Source organism: Lagopus leucura, unplaced genomic scaffold, assembly GCF_019238085.1.
Source record: "Lagopus leucura isolate 7727_CA_CO unplaced genomic scaffold, USGS_WTPT01 Super-Scaffold_100017, whole genome shotgun sequence".
Classification (NCBI taxonomy): domain Eukaryota; kingdom Metazoa; phylum Chordata; class Aves; order Galliformes; family Phasianidae; genus Lagopus; species Lagopus leucura.
Genome location: NW_024962271.1, coordinates 7902960 through 7919238, shown reverse-complemented (window position 1 = coordinate 7919238; position 16279 = coordinate 7902960).

Sequence of the window (16279 nt, the reverse complement as noted above, 5' to 3'; positions counted from 1 at the left end):
CTATGTCATCATGGAGAGAAAAATCAAACTAGAGTAAATAAATTTCATCCCAAATCTTGCTCAATAATTTTTTCAACCTGATTTGATATTTTTGCATTGGTACAGAAAGTGGAACTGCCCAGCTGTCACCTAAGAGAACTATAGAGATTCTTTATAAAATTGGCTGAAATGAAGAAATGTGGGGCATGTGACTCTTCTTTTGTACCCCAGTACACGTCAGTGCTGCTAAGTATGAACAATTCAAGGCACACTAAACACTGAAGTTTTTTAATTTATTTTCTGTGGATCAATATGAAGGAAAAAAATTCAGAATTTCATTAGGAATTGTTCTTGAGTTATACCTGAAACTAAACTGTCATTTTTGGGGAACTAACAGAGACTTGAGGATATTATTCCTAGATTAAATCAACTGAAAATCTGTACCGGTACACATGAGAAAACATTGCTTAGAAGAAATCCCGCAAAATAAGATGTATTTCATCTTTATAAGTGTGCCTTATTAAGATCCACCACAGGGATAGTGGAAGAAGGAACAGGAAGGAATACATCTCCATCCGATTCTTATGTCTTTCCCAGTGTCATTGTAGGACTAAAATATTCTTTCTCACACTTTTGTTTTTTTTTTTAATTTTTTTAATTGTGGTACTACCAGAGGGAGCAGGTGCCTTGAAGTGGGGGCACATACCAAGCCTGACCTCACTATGAACAGCTCTGAATTCCCTGATCTTGTTATGAATATTTTTTCTTCAAATGCAAAGCTGCAAAATGCATGAAAACTGAAGTAATTCAATTAAGTATCTATTCTGAGCTGGAAAAGACCATTTTGTTAGAACCAGTGGAGCGCTAGTTTAACCCTGGTGCTCAGAATTCCCAAGCAAGTCAGCACATTAAGCCAGCTCTTCAACTTAAGAACAATTACTGTCATTTATCAGCCTGAATAGCAATAATGCACAAATCGACAGCTTTCAAGAGGCAAAGAGCGAGTTAGGTGTAATGATATGCAAAGCCACAGCACTCTACATTTTGAACTGTCTTCAGACCATCAATACATCTCCAAGTACCTACAATTTATCAATACAAATGTGGTACCCGATGAAGGCAGGACCAAAAAGATAAATATGAACAGGGTGGAATAAAAGGTTCAAGAATGTTTGAATTTTATAATGATGAAGTACAGATCACATTCTTAAAGCATTTTACATGCAGTGACCTGATCGCATCACATTTTATTCAGCAAGAGGAAGCCACAATAAGAGATAATCTTTCTTTCAGGCAGTTGTAGCTGCTTTGATTTTTGTTGTTGCTGTTTTCATTTTCTTTTCTACGTTTTTTTTTCCCACTTCCATTTCTATTTCAGTCAGGCACCTATGCAGTAGCTACACAGATATGATTTCTTTAATTGAAATATGTAATTAAAAATACCATTACTTTTATCTGAGGAAGCACAATACATATAGAAGGCATCACTTAAGCCTCTTTACCTTTTAAACCTATTTTAGTAGCAACTGTAGGATTAAAAGAACACGTTGAAAACATATAATGGCATATATACCGAGTAATATTCCGCTGATGAAAAACTCAAGAATATGGAATTGATTCCATTTTTACCTGAGCTGACTGCATTTTCTTTTGGTTTTATTATTATTTTCTTTAATCTAAATAGCTTCTTTCTGAATGGACATTTTCTGCAACAGAAGCTGTTGCAACAGTCAGAGGCATTCAGTTTCCCTTCTCATATATGGTCTTTGTGGCAGGTACAGCCATATGAATAATTGGTTGACATGCACAGAAAATAAGGGCATCACTACACTTTAACATGAGAACAAAAAAAAAAAAAAAAAAAAATCAGGATTGTAATTATTTCAACTGAAAGTCTGGCATTGCTAACTGAAGCTGCTAGTTTTATAATACTTTTTAATTTTCTATTCCTTACTTTCTGATTCTTACAGCAGGTAAACTGTTGTAAGTAGCCCTGTCCTGAGTCAAGATTTCAAGGTTCACTGGAGTTAAACCACAGGTGTTCCCATTACATGAGCTATTTTCCTGAACTATGTCCATTTTAAAAAACTTTACTATGTTACAGAAGCTAGTAAGCTGTTCAGATAGATAAAATTAGATTTGATCAGACCTGAAAGAGGACTTTACCAAAGAGAAAAGAGATTTGTAGATAAAGAATGGAGATCAAAAAATCTGGGCTTTGATCCTAGCTTTGCTAGGTATACTTCTCATATAATTTTGAACACATCACTAAAACCTGTGTTTCCTCAGTTCCCCCAGAGACAGCACTTTTTCTAAACACAGAAAATAGCTTCTTTAAGGGACAGATGACAGTTATTGATCAAGGGAAAATAGAACATCATGATCCATGAACATCTGTGTGGTATTCCTCAGTAGAGGTTCAGAACAATATTGTCTTCAGCCTTCAGAATACAGAATTTGCAGTGACACAATTCATCATATGATACAGCTCACAGTTCAGCAGGTTTAGCAGGAGCTTTCTTATTATTTAAACTGTGATTTAAAAAGGAAACAATTTCGTCCAGTTCTACTGTCTTTCTGGAATTCATTTACCTACCTCTAACTATTGGGGACTGATGGAGTTATGAGGATATATTCAAGTGCTCTGAGTTTATTTTTCACACTTCTTTTCATTCTCTATTACAATTTCTTTTATCAACTTTTACCATCTTACTATGTCGGCTCATTACTGGTTCTTAAGAATGTCAAGTATTTAAGATACTCTTAAGTTACCAGCTTCTGAAAGGAGTGCAGATTTCCTCAAGATTGGGATGTTATCAACTCACTGAGAATGCCATAGAGACCAGAAAGATGTTGCAAAGAGCAGAATATGTCAAAGCTTGGGATGAGTAAGACTAATGCATCCTTTTCCTGTAGGCCTTTTCTTATTCTCCTGATTACACTGGATTACCCGTTGGTAATAGGAATATTCAGTCACAAGAAATAACTATGAAGAAACCCAGTGAGCAGGTTACTAAAGAAGTAACATGCACTGTCATCTTATCTCAAGAGAAAAACAGAAAACTACCACTGATAAAGATGGTACAGTTTTGTGAATTTAAGAACTACTCCTCTGTAACAACTGATTTCTGCATTTAGTCTAGTCCTTAGCAACTTGTATGCTTATCTAAATGCAGCTGTGTCCATAAGACAGTTGTAACTTTTGTTGTCCTTTTGATAAAGTGCACACTTAGACCTGCAGTCTTCAGACAAGTATATTCTTAAAATCCAGTAGCAATTGATACGCATTACCCACAGGAGTAATTAGAATACAACCAACTCACAGTTACTGCACTTAGCACCTTCTCCCTTACCTATTAATTGGATGCAGTTACATGTATAAACAGTTCTGACAAAGTTTGAGAAGCTTTCTGAACAATACTATATTTGTTCTAGATATGCACTGCAGGGATATACACACATACAATATATATTTATAAGCATATATGATAGAAAAAAATCTTTTAGTTTGCTATTATATTGACTTCAATAGCAGCTGCTTTTTTCATGTTTTATATGAATCCATATAATAAACTACCTTGATCTACACGCATCAGTAAAACTCAACATACGCCACCACCACTGAACCAAGCAAGTCAAAAGCACATCTCTACATTCTTAAAATAATCCCTCATTCTCTTAAATTCTTACCTAGTCTCAGTAAATATCTGGAGAATATGCATATGCTAACAGGTGGCCAGAAAGTTGTCATATACAGATTAGCCCATACAGAATGTCCATAACAACATTTTTCACCTACACGGAGAGATGATTCACCACTACACAGTCCAAAGCTATTAGAAAATGGTTAAAAATTACGATGAAGTTACCAAACGTAACTTGTCACAAAGGCTAGCAACAATATATACATTTACTTTATCTGTAGATACAGCAAAGTAATGACGGGTAAGCAGCCACTTTGAAGGTTGGCAGAGATGATCTAAAAATGCAGGTTAGGTCAGCCTTCTCTTTGAAACAAAAAAATAACACACTATGAGGATGACTTAAGATTTGTGGGAATTAGGTATGTTCATATTATAAAAATTGCTTATCCACACCTTTATACTCAAATACTTTATTACCAGTCTGGCTCTGCCTGTGATTTAGTACCCATCAACTTAACTAAAATGTGAATTATGGTGGACAATCTCTATCAATTTTAGTAAAATTGAATGAAGCAGTAACATAAACAATTGGCTATGCGTTGCATTTCTGTAGATAAATGTATTAATACTTCCTATATGACAATGACAGTAAGAAAGCTCTGGACATTTTGGTTGCCTAGTAGGCAGCACAGAGCAATCTTGAACATCGGGATAGCTTGAGTTCTGAAAGATGGTTTAACCTGACCACTAATTCCATCAGCATCATAGAAAGAGCATATGTCATACGTCAGTAGCATAGCAGTAATGACTAATTTTGGCAGCTGCAGTCCAGCCAATCCCCTCCTGAACAGCAGCCCCAAAGGACACCATCGTTTCGGCACAGTTGGATCACATGTGAGTTAACTTATGCTAAAACAAAATTGATGCCAACATACTGCAGGATTTTTCAAAAGGGGACAGCAGCATCAACTGTTACAAAGGGCTACAAAGACTGATTTTATTTAACAAAAAAGAGCTGAGCTTACCATTATCATTTCTAAGAGATCTACTTGCACAAAGCTCTTCTTTGGAAATGAAGGCATTCTTTTAAAAGAAAGTATTCCTAAGTGTGGATACTTAATATAAAATTTCTTACTGACATGTGGATTTTAATTGGCAAGAAAGATGCTACAGCCATTTTATCCTTGTTTCTACTAGACATAAAACAAGCATGAAGTATATACAGAAGATGACATGGAAGAAAAGTGAACAATAAAATGGAGACATACTTAAACTGAAGAAAACTTCTTGACTCTCACTATTCTCCTTTTTAAAGCATTCATGCAATAATTTAGAAGTGAGTGCAGTCACAAACACGGAAGAACAGAGGGCAAATTGAGGCTATTTCAGGGATTCAGATCAAGCGTTGATATATTTTATCAACACACTACAACCCAAAAAGGAGGGTTTTTTTCAATGTCATCTTATTACACAGCAAGGGAGGAGAACAGACATTTCAATCATAAAATCATAATGCTTAAGCAGCATGAAATCATAAAGTTAGCAACAAAACAGGTGAAGCATGCCACATTTATGATTCATATGCTTCCTTTCACCCTAGCACAGTACTGGTTTACTGATAGCCCTAAATGGCCAGTCCCTGTTGGTCTCTCCAGCACAAGAGGAGTGAGCAGTATTATCCTTTAGGGTGTAGTTACGGTACTGCATTTCATCATATAAAAATAATGCACATGAATAGTTAAACTGTTTATCCAACTGTACACATAGGTTACAAGCTACCATAAATTGAGTTGTTGTTTAGACATTTACATAAAGCTACATAATGCATACAAATAATCTTTACTGTCACATTCTAGATTCACTGAAAATGGCCTACTGCTACAATATAATTTGGTAATTTTACTTTGCCACAGACATCCCAATTCTCTTAAAAAATTCTATGCAAACTAAAATAAGAAAATATCTGTGAATTTGTGTCTCTAAAACAAAGCCTAAACATGTAATTTCTTTGAACATTTAGTTTGCCAGGTAAATTCTCAAGCACTTGGGAGGCAAGTATGTTCTAAAAGCGGTATCTCCATAAGTTTCAACTCAGTATAAATCTGGAGTGAAAACAACACAGAGAAAACACCCAGATTTATCTTGTGCCCCCACTTAGTAAAATAGGCATTTCCAGATACTAAACTGAAAATACAACATCACAAACTTCAGCACTCTGCACTAAAGCTGAACTCAACACAAAGATAAGGAAGGGATGGAAAGGACAACCTGTGTAATCTCTTGGCTTCCTTTTCCTCAGGTACACTGAAGGTTTCTTCAGTTACTGCAGAAATTCATCCTGTGTGAGTAACAAAGTGACCAGCAAAATTCAGCCCATCTTTCATTACTGTGCAACTTCCTGATGTAAGTCACTTCCTAACAAAGAGATAATCTTTCAGAAGTGATGAAATAACCTAAGAGAAGTGAGTTAGGGTCCCAAACCACTTTTTACAAATTTTAACTATGTATCTTACATACTGATGGGCTCATTACCACATAAATGCACCCAGTATACTGTCATCTGTTGTCGGTCAATAATGTATAGTAAAATGAAATTTCTAAATTAATTTCTCCACTCAAAATTTTTTTTGAAAAAACATTCTTTTTTTAAAAGTACTGCAGTAAAGGATTTTTTTTTCCTCACAATACAAGAGCTGCTCTGAAAGTAACACCTCCTATTTTATTATACTATTATCATTATACTGTCCCACAATAGCAGAAGCAGTTATTGGTGGTATGGCAGTAGAGGCCGAGCCTTTTTTTTTTTTACCAGTATTCCATTACATTTTGTTGCCATGTGACAGATGGCAGCAGAGCAGCAGTCTGACAAAATGGCATCTGACATGGAAGCGCACACGAAGCAAAAGTGTGTCAATGAATTCCTCCATGTGGAAAAAATGGCACCCACTCACATTCATCAACATTTGCTCAATGCATCCAAACAGTGGATGTGAGCACAGTCAGTGACATGGTGGGTGGTCCATTTCAGCAGTAGCAACAGCAACTTTTACTCAAAAGACAATCTACATTGCAGTCACGCAGATTTCACAAGGGTGGAGGGTCTTGTTCATTGCTGATTAAAATGCATAGCTAGTGGTGATGACTACATTGAAAAATAACATTCTGTAGCTGTGAATTTGCTCTCTCAGATTATGTTGTGCTTTTTATACCTATTGACATTTTCATGGAAATAAATAGGAGGCATTAATTTTGGAACAACCTATGTGATTAAAATATACTTTGTCCTATCATACAAACTTTGTCATGGCAGTCAAAAAAAGCACAGTAAAATTAGTAAGGGATCAACTAATGGAATATTTATTTGCTGCTGGTATTTTCATTTCATTTTCTGAATGCTAGTTATGAGAACACCTTTTATCATAGAATCACAAGGTTGGAAAGGACCTATAAGATCATCTAATCCAACTGTCCTGCCACTACCATTGCTACCACAAGCACTAAAACATATCTCGTAGCTCCTCATCCAAACATCTCTTGAACACTGCCAAGGACGGCAACTTCACCACCTCCCAGGGCAGCCATTCCAGTGCCTGACCACTGAGAGAAAAAGCTTTTCCTCATCTCTAATCTAAACCTCCTCTGGTACAACTTGCAGCCATTTCCTCGGGTCCTGTTTGTTGCCTGGGAGAAGACAACAAACCCCTCCTCATCACAACCTCCCTTCAGGAAGTTGTACAGTGCAATGAGGTCTCCCCTGAGCCTCCTCTTGTCCAGACTAAACAATCCCAGCTCCCTCAGCCGCTCCTCATAAGACTTGTGCTCCAGACTCCTCATCAGCTTCGTTGTCCTTCTCTGGACACGCTCCAGGGCCTCAACGTCTTTCCTGTAGTGAGGGGACCAAAACTGAACACAGCACTCGAGGTGTGGCCTCACCAGTGTTGAGTAGAAGGGGATGATTACCTCCCTTCTCCTGCTGGCCACACTATTTCTAATGCAGGCCAGGATGGTGTTGTCCCTCTTGGCCACCTGGGCACACTGCTGGCTCACATTCAGCCAAGCATCAACCAACATCCCCAGGTCCCTTTCCTCTTCACAGTCATCCAGCCACTCAGCCCCAAGCCTATAGTGCTGCATGGGGTTGCTGTGGCCAAAGGGCAAGACCCGGGCACTTGGCCTTGTTGAACCTCATCCCATTCACTTCAGCCCAGCGATCCAGCTTATCTAGATCCACCTGAAAGGCCTCCCCACCCTTGGGCAGATCAACACCACCTCCCAACTTGGTGTCATCTGCAAACTTACTGAGGGTACACTCAATCCCCTCATCTAGGTCATCAGTAAAGATATTAAACAAGATGGGCCCCAGTAGCAACCCCTGGGGGACACCACTTGTAACAGGTCACCAGCTGGAATTAACTCCATTAACTACGGCCCGCTGGGCACTGCCATCTCTCCATCAAAAATCCAGAAATGTTTCTTCTCACACAGAAAGGGGAAACACTGACTCCTTAGAAAGATCTCTGTAACACATACTACTATTATCCTGCAGTTGCTATAGCCATGTCAGCTTCTAACCAGATAAATGTTAATAAATGCACTAGAAGTTTAAAAACTATTCTGAATTTTAAGAGACTGTTCCTACAAATTACAATAGCATTGACTCAGTTGAAATATGTAGCCCTTAAACAACCACTAGCACTTCATGAGAAAACAGAAATTAAATAAAAATGGACAAGGTAAAAATGTCAGCATGAAAAATTGACATTTTGCATATAGCAAAGTAGCATTTTCCTTTAATTAAGATTGCATGTAGCTGATACTACTGGCATTCTGTATATACCACAGCAACTGAAAACATTATCTATTAAAAGGATAAACGTGAAGAGCAATTTATGAATCATACCACTAAGTTTTACTTTCACAACACTATAAATAGACCATAGGTATTCTAAAATTAGTTACATTTTTAATTTGTAGTCAGAAGCAAGTATTTCAGCAGTCATATATAATCTGACCATATCTGTATTTGATATCTGTATTCCCTGGCAATTCCTGCGCTGTCTGGTATCTAGAAAAAAATATCTTGAAGACTTGAGAAACTCCAAAGCCCCATGAAAAACCAGGATTACCCTTGTCTTCTGGATTATCTGCTAAGGTGGGCCGTTTTTTGTTTTTTTTTTTCTCTCCCTCTTTAAAGAGTAGATAGCAAATCACCACCCAGAATACCATCAAACAATGTGTCACTGAGCACTCAGGCTCAGGAATATAACACTACAGATACTGACCCTATCCTATATGAGAAAAATGTTCTAATTGCTCTATGAAGTTAGTCTTAACATTGTAAGACACAGGTTTCTATAACTGAATACATTCAGTATTAACTCCTTTTTTCTTAGCAGTACAAAAAAATCTGATAGAAAGATGTTTGCTCAGTTATCAGATATGTGTTCATAAAGATTTCAGTTACCTAACAGGTTCAAGTATAATTCATAGAAGACTAATAATTCAGTTTCTGAAACTTTGTATTTTTTCCCATAAAAGGCATTTACCCACATCTACAGTTCAAAAGGTTTGATCTTTTCTTGCAGCATTACCAGGGGTCACAATGGTAACTTCAGCCAAGTTAGGAAAACAGAGCTGCTATTTATTATTATTATTATTATTTAAAATATAGAGTTAATTAATTGGGCAATAAAAAGATATTGCTATGATTTATCAGAGTATTAAAAACTCATTCACTGGACTTTTTTTCCACTGATCTACTGAATTTAATATCATAAAGCAAGCTCTTTACATTTTTATTTTAATTAGGTGACCTGGCTTTGGAGGAAGTAAAGTGGAATCATTGTAATCACAGGTGAGAAGAGAGTAGAAGTTATTGTTAGGACAAGTAAAATTGAGGGTCAATATTTTAAGAAGATTTCTTTCATCTTACATTTATGTGACTACAGTAAATCCATCAGAAACGCTGTTCAGGAAGTCCAGTGTCTGGGTAACTTCAAGAAAATCTAAACAAGAGGTAAGAAACAGAGGTTTAACAAAAAAAAAAAAAATGATTGCTGACCAGATAGGTTTTTTTTTTCTTTTTTTAAGAATTTTTTTTAAGAGTGCTAACTGACAATGCCACTGCATATCTGACTGACAAAGATAAAGTTTACAACTGCTTCAACACCACCATTTTACACAATTTTTCAGATATAAATAATCTCTACTGAAATGGAAAAAAGCCAATATCTGGCAAATCCTTATATAGTAACATGTTTGTTATAGTACAAAGAAAATGATGAGCTATTTCTTATTACTAATACTGTTTCTGGAACTGCTACCTTTGTGCTAAAACAGCCAATATGCTGCAGAGATGTAAAGAATTACTGACCTAAGCAATTCTGCGTGCATGTATGATGTTCACAAATACATTTCATGTTAGGATGCATTACTGCATAACATTCTTAATCATATCTCTCCCTGCAGGACTCCACTGGAAACACTGCATGTTGCATCTTTATACAACATGTTATGTAGAAATAACTCAGAGAAGCAAAGAGCTAGTAAATAACCATTGCACATGCAGTTACCATGCATTATGCATTTAATAACCTGAACTTTTCAGTGGAGAAGATTTTCAGTTAACCAAAACAGACATTGGCTCTACATGCATATAACATGGTAATTAAAGATATATATATATTATTGTGTATATATATTATTGTATATAACATAATATGTATATTGTGTATATATATATTGTGATCTTTACCTGTTCTTTCCAAGAAGATAAGCCATTAGCCCTAATTACAGATACTGTTTCCATGCTCACAAACACTGCCAGAACATTACTTGAGCTACAGCCGTATTAGACCTCACTGTTTCCACATCTTAAGTTATTTAAAGTTGCTGAAGAGGAAGTTTTATTAACAGGGCTGCCATAGGACAGGGCGCTGCAGCACGGCCCACTCACCCAGCGAGTCTTGGCGCCAAAGTGGAAAATGGCCGAGAGGGGCAGCACTGCCTGTGAGCAGTGGGGGAGAGGAGGACAGAGCGCGAGCAGCAGCCTTTTGAACGCCCCGCTCAGAGAAGCTGCCGGTGCCAGAGCAGAGTAATACGTGTTAATTGTGTATTACCAACTCCCCTGCTGCTGATTCCATTTTTAAGCCCAGGCCTGCCATCTTTGACATTTTGAAATGTCATTTTTTCCACAGACATCTTCCCCTCTTCCCCACCGACATCATACTTCTGTGTCTCCCTCAGTAACCAAACCGTTCTACAAAGCAGGCTTAGCAAAACTCACGCCGTCCCTCAGTAAAGACGCTCCTCATTGGCTACCAAACAATATCAGTTCCGCTCTTGCACATTCGACTTGTGCAGCAATTGTGATATGGATCTAGCAGTCCCCCCCAAACACAGCTTTCAGTGGTCACAGTAATTGAGAAAAACACATCCATTCTGAAATTATTAATATTATCACAAGGAGATTAATTTCCTTTTGATGTTCTTCTATCAGGAACTCTACTTTGATTCATTGATGTCACAGAACAAATTAGTGCAGTACGTAGCCAAGCAGTGCAGTATTAAAATTGGGCATTATTCTGCCTCTGATATCAAACAATAAAGTAGCAGGTGGATTTTATTTTTTTAAATAGCTCTCACGTATGAGTAAAAGGCTGCGCAAACGACAATTATCTTTCTTACTGGAAGTTGTTCTTGTTTCATTGCATATCTGTATCAAAATCTTCTGTGCCTGAAAAGACTATGCAATAAAAGGCCAAACGTTCAATGGCATATAGAAGATATGAGATTCTATAATCTCATGTTGTGGGTCTTTAGCTTCAAAATAGCTACATAACTTAACACTTAAGTATAAAACAAAAAACAAACAAAAAAAAAAAAACCACAACCACACCATCCCAACACCAACCAACTCATGCACATTCTTTTGGAAAATTTATTTGGCAAACATTCAGTTATAATAATATTGTCCTTCTATGTATGTATTATAGTGCATGCTACACTTTGCTCTGAAATTAATAATTATAAGCAATGATATTTACAGTGCCATAAAGTCAGATTTGTAAAATCACGCATTAATGTTCCAGTGTTCTCCATTTCAACACCTCATCAGAACCCGCTTCTCCAATTTTATCATTTGTTTCAAAGGGAGGTTATTGAGTCTCAATGTCCTCCTTCACATGTGTCCTCCTTCACATGTGTCCTCCTTCACATGTGTCCTCCTTCACATGTGTCCTCCTTCACATGTGTCCTCCCATGAGATTGTAATGCAGTGCAGTTTTACACAGCTATTCTTGCCCAACAGCAGATGACTGGATTGGATACAGCAGAATCTTTGAAGTTCAACTGTATAGACAAGGACTGTATGCACAACACACTCCTGCATGCCAATGGTCCATAGCTGTAGACTTACTTAGTATGTTGTCCGACACCAGAAGTAAATTAACAAAATAGAGCCCATTAGTTTGATCAGAACCCATGAGAATGGGGAAATAATAGCAGACAAACTTATTTACATATTTACTAAAACCAGAACAGTCAAAATATGGAAATTAAAGAAATCCATGTAGTCTCTAGAAAGAGATAATGTCTCACTACTTCTTAAAAAAAATAATCTCAACAGAGAAACATGAGATGCTAAGTGGATTAGCTGCAATACAAATCCTATTGAACAGAACAGACATAACTTGCAATTTACATTTGTCCATGGAGAGCTGATGATTAGTTTTGCATGAATTGCAGAAACCTGTTAATACTATCCATGCCAGCTTCCCCTGACAATCAGAATCTCTATTTTGTTATGAATTCTTATTTGTTGTATATTTTGAAGGCTAACATATCAGCTCAAACAAGTTTTACTTTTATTTTTAATAATAGAGGATCTTTTGAAGGCTTGGGCTACTTATTGAAAGAGGTTGAGAGGATGGAGAGGCTGGAAGGGTTAGCCATAATTTGCATTACATGTCTTTGAGAATGTATCTGTGCTTTTTTTTTTTCTTCTGTCCAGTCTTGTGAGCTCAGTGGCATGTTGTATCTTTGCAGTGATTTCCATTTGTCAAAAAGTAGACATTAGCACTTGAAGATTTATTCAGAAAAGTGAAAACAAGGTATTTTTTAAAAAGTGATTTTTTTTAGAAAGTTCAGCATATCTGAGGAATTTTATGCAAAATGTGTTTAACATAACACTTTTCTTACATTCATCTCCTTTGAAAAAACAAGTATCCAGACATTCACATAGGATACATTTTCAAGTTATTTCTCTGAGTTGCAATGTGCCCCTCCACCCCCAAAAGTACTCTGAACATTATATTCAATATCTTCTTAAAATAATAGATGTTTAGCATATATCATGTTTAGTAAGTGAAAGCTTTTTATAACACTAAACTAAAAATGAGATTGCCAGAATTAAATGATCAGTTTCTTTTCATCCCAATGAAATGAATGACAAGTAGAATTTTAGTCACAGATGTATTGTCAAGATGTATTTTATACTCACTGTGAAATATTTGGCTTGGCTATCAACAAACCTAGTACTCTGCTTTATGTAGATAAGCATGTGCTTTGCTTAGCTTGGAAATGAAGTCAGCAAAAAAAGAGTTGAAGCTTTCAAAACACACAAGTACAACTTACTGCTGTTTTCCCGTAAAGCTGCAGAATGTAGGTCCCTTTCAGCTGTTAAAAGATTGAAGAATGACTTGGAGTAGAACAATAATGTCAGAAGAATGGGGAAGTGCACACCAGACAGCCATAAGAACTTCATTTGACTTGTATTGGCAATTGATTTAAATGGGATTGCAACTACTCATCAAGGTCAAGAGTGCTTTCTTGACATTAGGGACCTCTGTGTCAACTGTAAATGTACAGTGGTCATCTATTTTTTACAAACATGTTCCAATCATTATAAATCATATTTTAGAATGATTGTTTTAATGTTCTAGGTAATGTGGTTTTACTGAACAGTGGCATTGCTAACTGAACAACTTGCAATATATTCTCTGCTTTACAAATTACTACACAACATAATAAAATAAAGTTTACAAGACACTGCGCAGCTTGACCAAAATATTGCATCAGTCACCTTCCATCTAAGTACAGCAACAGTACTTTTCAAGACAGCGGTGTTGTGACTTCAGGACAACAAGGTCTAATCATTGGTGCACAAACATCAGACAAATGTTAAACTAACACTTGAGCAAATCCTAAAACACGGATTACAGGTCAAAATTTCTGAGATGTTCTACAACTTGTATAAAAGATTCATCTCTCACTGAACTTGAAGACAATCTATTTATCTGTACCCTACATATATACAAAGGCCCACACTGTGTCAGTTTTTTGGTTGTTTTTTTTTTCTCTAACATGGGTGTTCCTGTGCTCTGAAGACAAATAAAGGGCACATCTCTGTTTTTGAAATGCTGATAATTTAGGATCCTGACCTTCAGGGATTAGGGCTACCCTCTGAACATCAATTCTATGTATTAGTAAGACACTACTCGTGTTAGTTCCCATGCTAACTATGTTCAGCTCATACGTATTCTTGCCTTACTGTTACTTCTGAGTTAAATACATTTTGACAATAAAGAGCCAAGAGGTTAAAATTAGAAAGAAGACAGCAGGCTCATATTGAATTACATTTCTCACCAGAATACTATTATTACTCTGTCTCTTTTGTCAATCACTGCATTCATATCTTTGGAAATTTTGTAAAGAAGTTATTTTAAGAAACAGCAAAGTGTGACAAAGAGAAGGGCCCTGTACATATCAGAAGAGACAGGGTCTGTATTCTCAGTGAAGTAATAGTCAATATTTGTATTGGTTTTAGTAACTGGCACAGCCCAAGCAGCATCCACATTTTCTCCAATTGGTTTGTGTTCTGTGATTCTATATCTTTTTTTTTTTTTTTTTTTTAATTTGCTGAATTATTTTACTTGTTACATGGCCTATCTTTCATCTATCTTCAGGACTCCTTTAGCAGCAGTTACACACTTTCCTTCAAAGTAGTTTTCTGCATTTGAAGGGGCAACTACTTTTGAATTCTAGACCAAACTCGATCATTTTGCTGAACAGTATGCAGATATTCAACACAAACAGCATGATCGCAGTGTAACATCACACTAACTGGCTTGCCAATTAGAAGTTCCTTTCAAAGTTTGTAAAAACAAATGCTTTTAATCTTTTCTTCTAGTGTCTCCTATCTTGAATAATTACCTAATAATAATTTAGTAACCTAATAGTAATTGACAACATAGAAATGCATAATAACTACGTCCAGAAAACTGACAAGAGCAATATTATATCACCCAATATACTGGCTTTCATACAACTATTTCATTACCTGCAAGCTACTTGGTAATGAATATGCTATTAAAAGGTTTTTTTTAATTTCCATGTTTCTCATGTTGTAATTCTCCAATAAATTTCTCTGACTTCCAACATAAATAAGTTTCATTATTCCTCATTATTAAAAGAAACAAACACATTCTCCTTCACTGAAAGGGTGTCATATAATTAGATGACCTTCCTACATAAAATCATGAATGAAAAAGGACCTGACAACTTGCAGGAAAATATTTAATCAGGCATTAGGACATTAAATATAGTTAGTCAAGTCACAAGATGTTATTGTACTAACAAATGCTTTCAGAAACAGTCTTTTATAATACAAGAGATCAAAACAGACTTTAGTTTTACTACACCATTAGACAAGTCTCAGCTTTTGAACAATTTATCACTGATTTCTTCATTTGGTTGTTTTAAACATGCTTTTAAAACATACTTGATAACTAGTAAAAATTGTATACAATGCAAATGACATTTCAGATAAGTTTTATTGACTTAATGCTCTGGTAATAAAATTATAACAATCAGTATTATTTTGATTTATTGCAAATTTTACTTTCACCTTTAATGGACTTGGAGTACAGCAGAATTGAATGTAATGCTGCTGCCACCTCAAGGTCACTTCTGAAAAGTGTGATGGTTCGTTTTGGTCTGCTCACATAATAATAAACAGCGGCAGGATTTGGTAACTAAGAATGAACAGACTTGTTTTCAAGCAGTTTTTAAGCGCTCATTGCGTGCAGGTTCCACATGCCTATTTCTGATGGAAACATGACTGTACAGATGCTAGTGCACACACATCCTGCATGCACACAGTGCTAAGGACTGGAAAAAAAAAAGAAAAAAAAAAACTTTGGGTATTCAGGAATGCCCATAGTGTGAGCCAAACCCCTGTGATCCTAAGTGCAGAAACTCACAAGCCATTGTATGACTAAGTAAAATTGAAAAGGGATTTAAATTTTGATCCAGTATCTTCCCAACTTTTATATTTTTAATGTTCTGATGAAAATTATATAGGAAGTAGAACTTTTCATTTTTATGTTATTAGTTTAATATGTATTTTAGGGGAGCAATTTTGTAAATGTACAATAAGTTCTGTACCACAGATTGAAAAGTTGTAAAAGTTTTCTCACTTCAGGTTTTGATGGAAAAATAAATATTTTAATAAAGAAAATTGGAATTATGTGTTTGTAGGGTACTATGAAACATCTGCAATGTGTTGCATGTCTATATGGGTATTCACAGATTATCCTGAATTTCTACTCCTAGAAGTTCTAGAGGAGCACAAAAGTCTCACACCATTTTGCAGATAA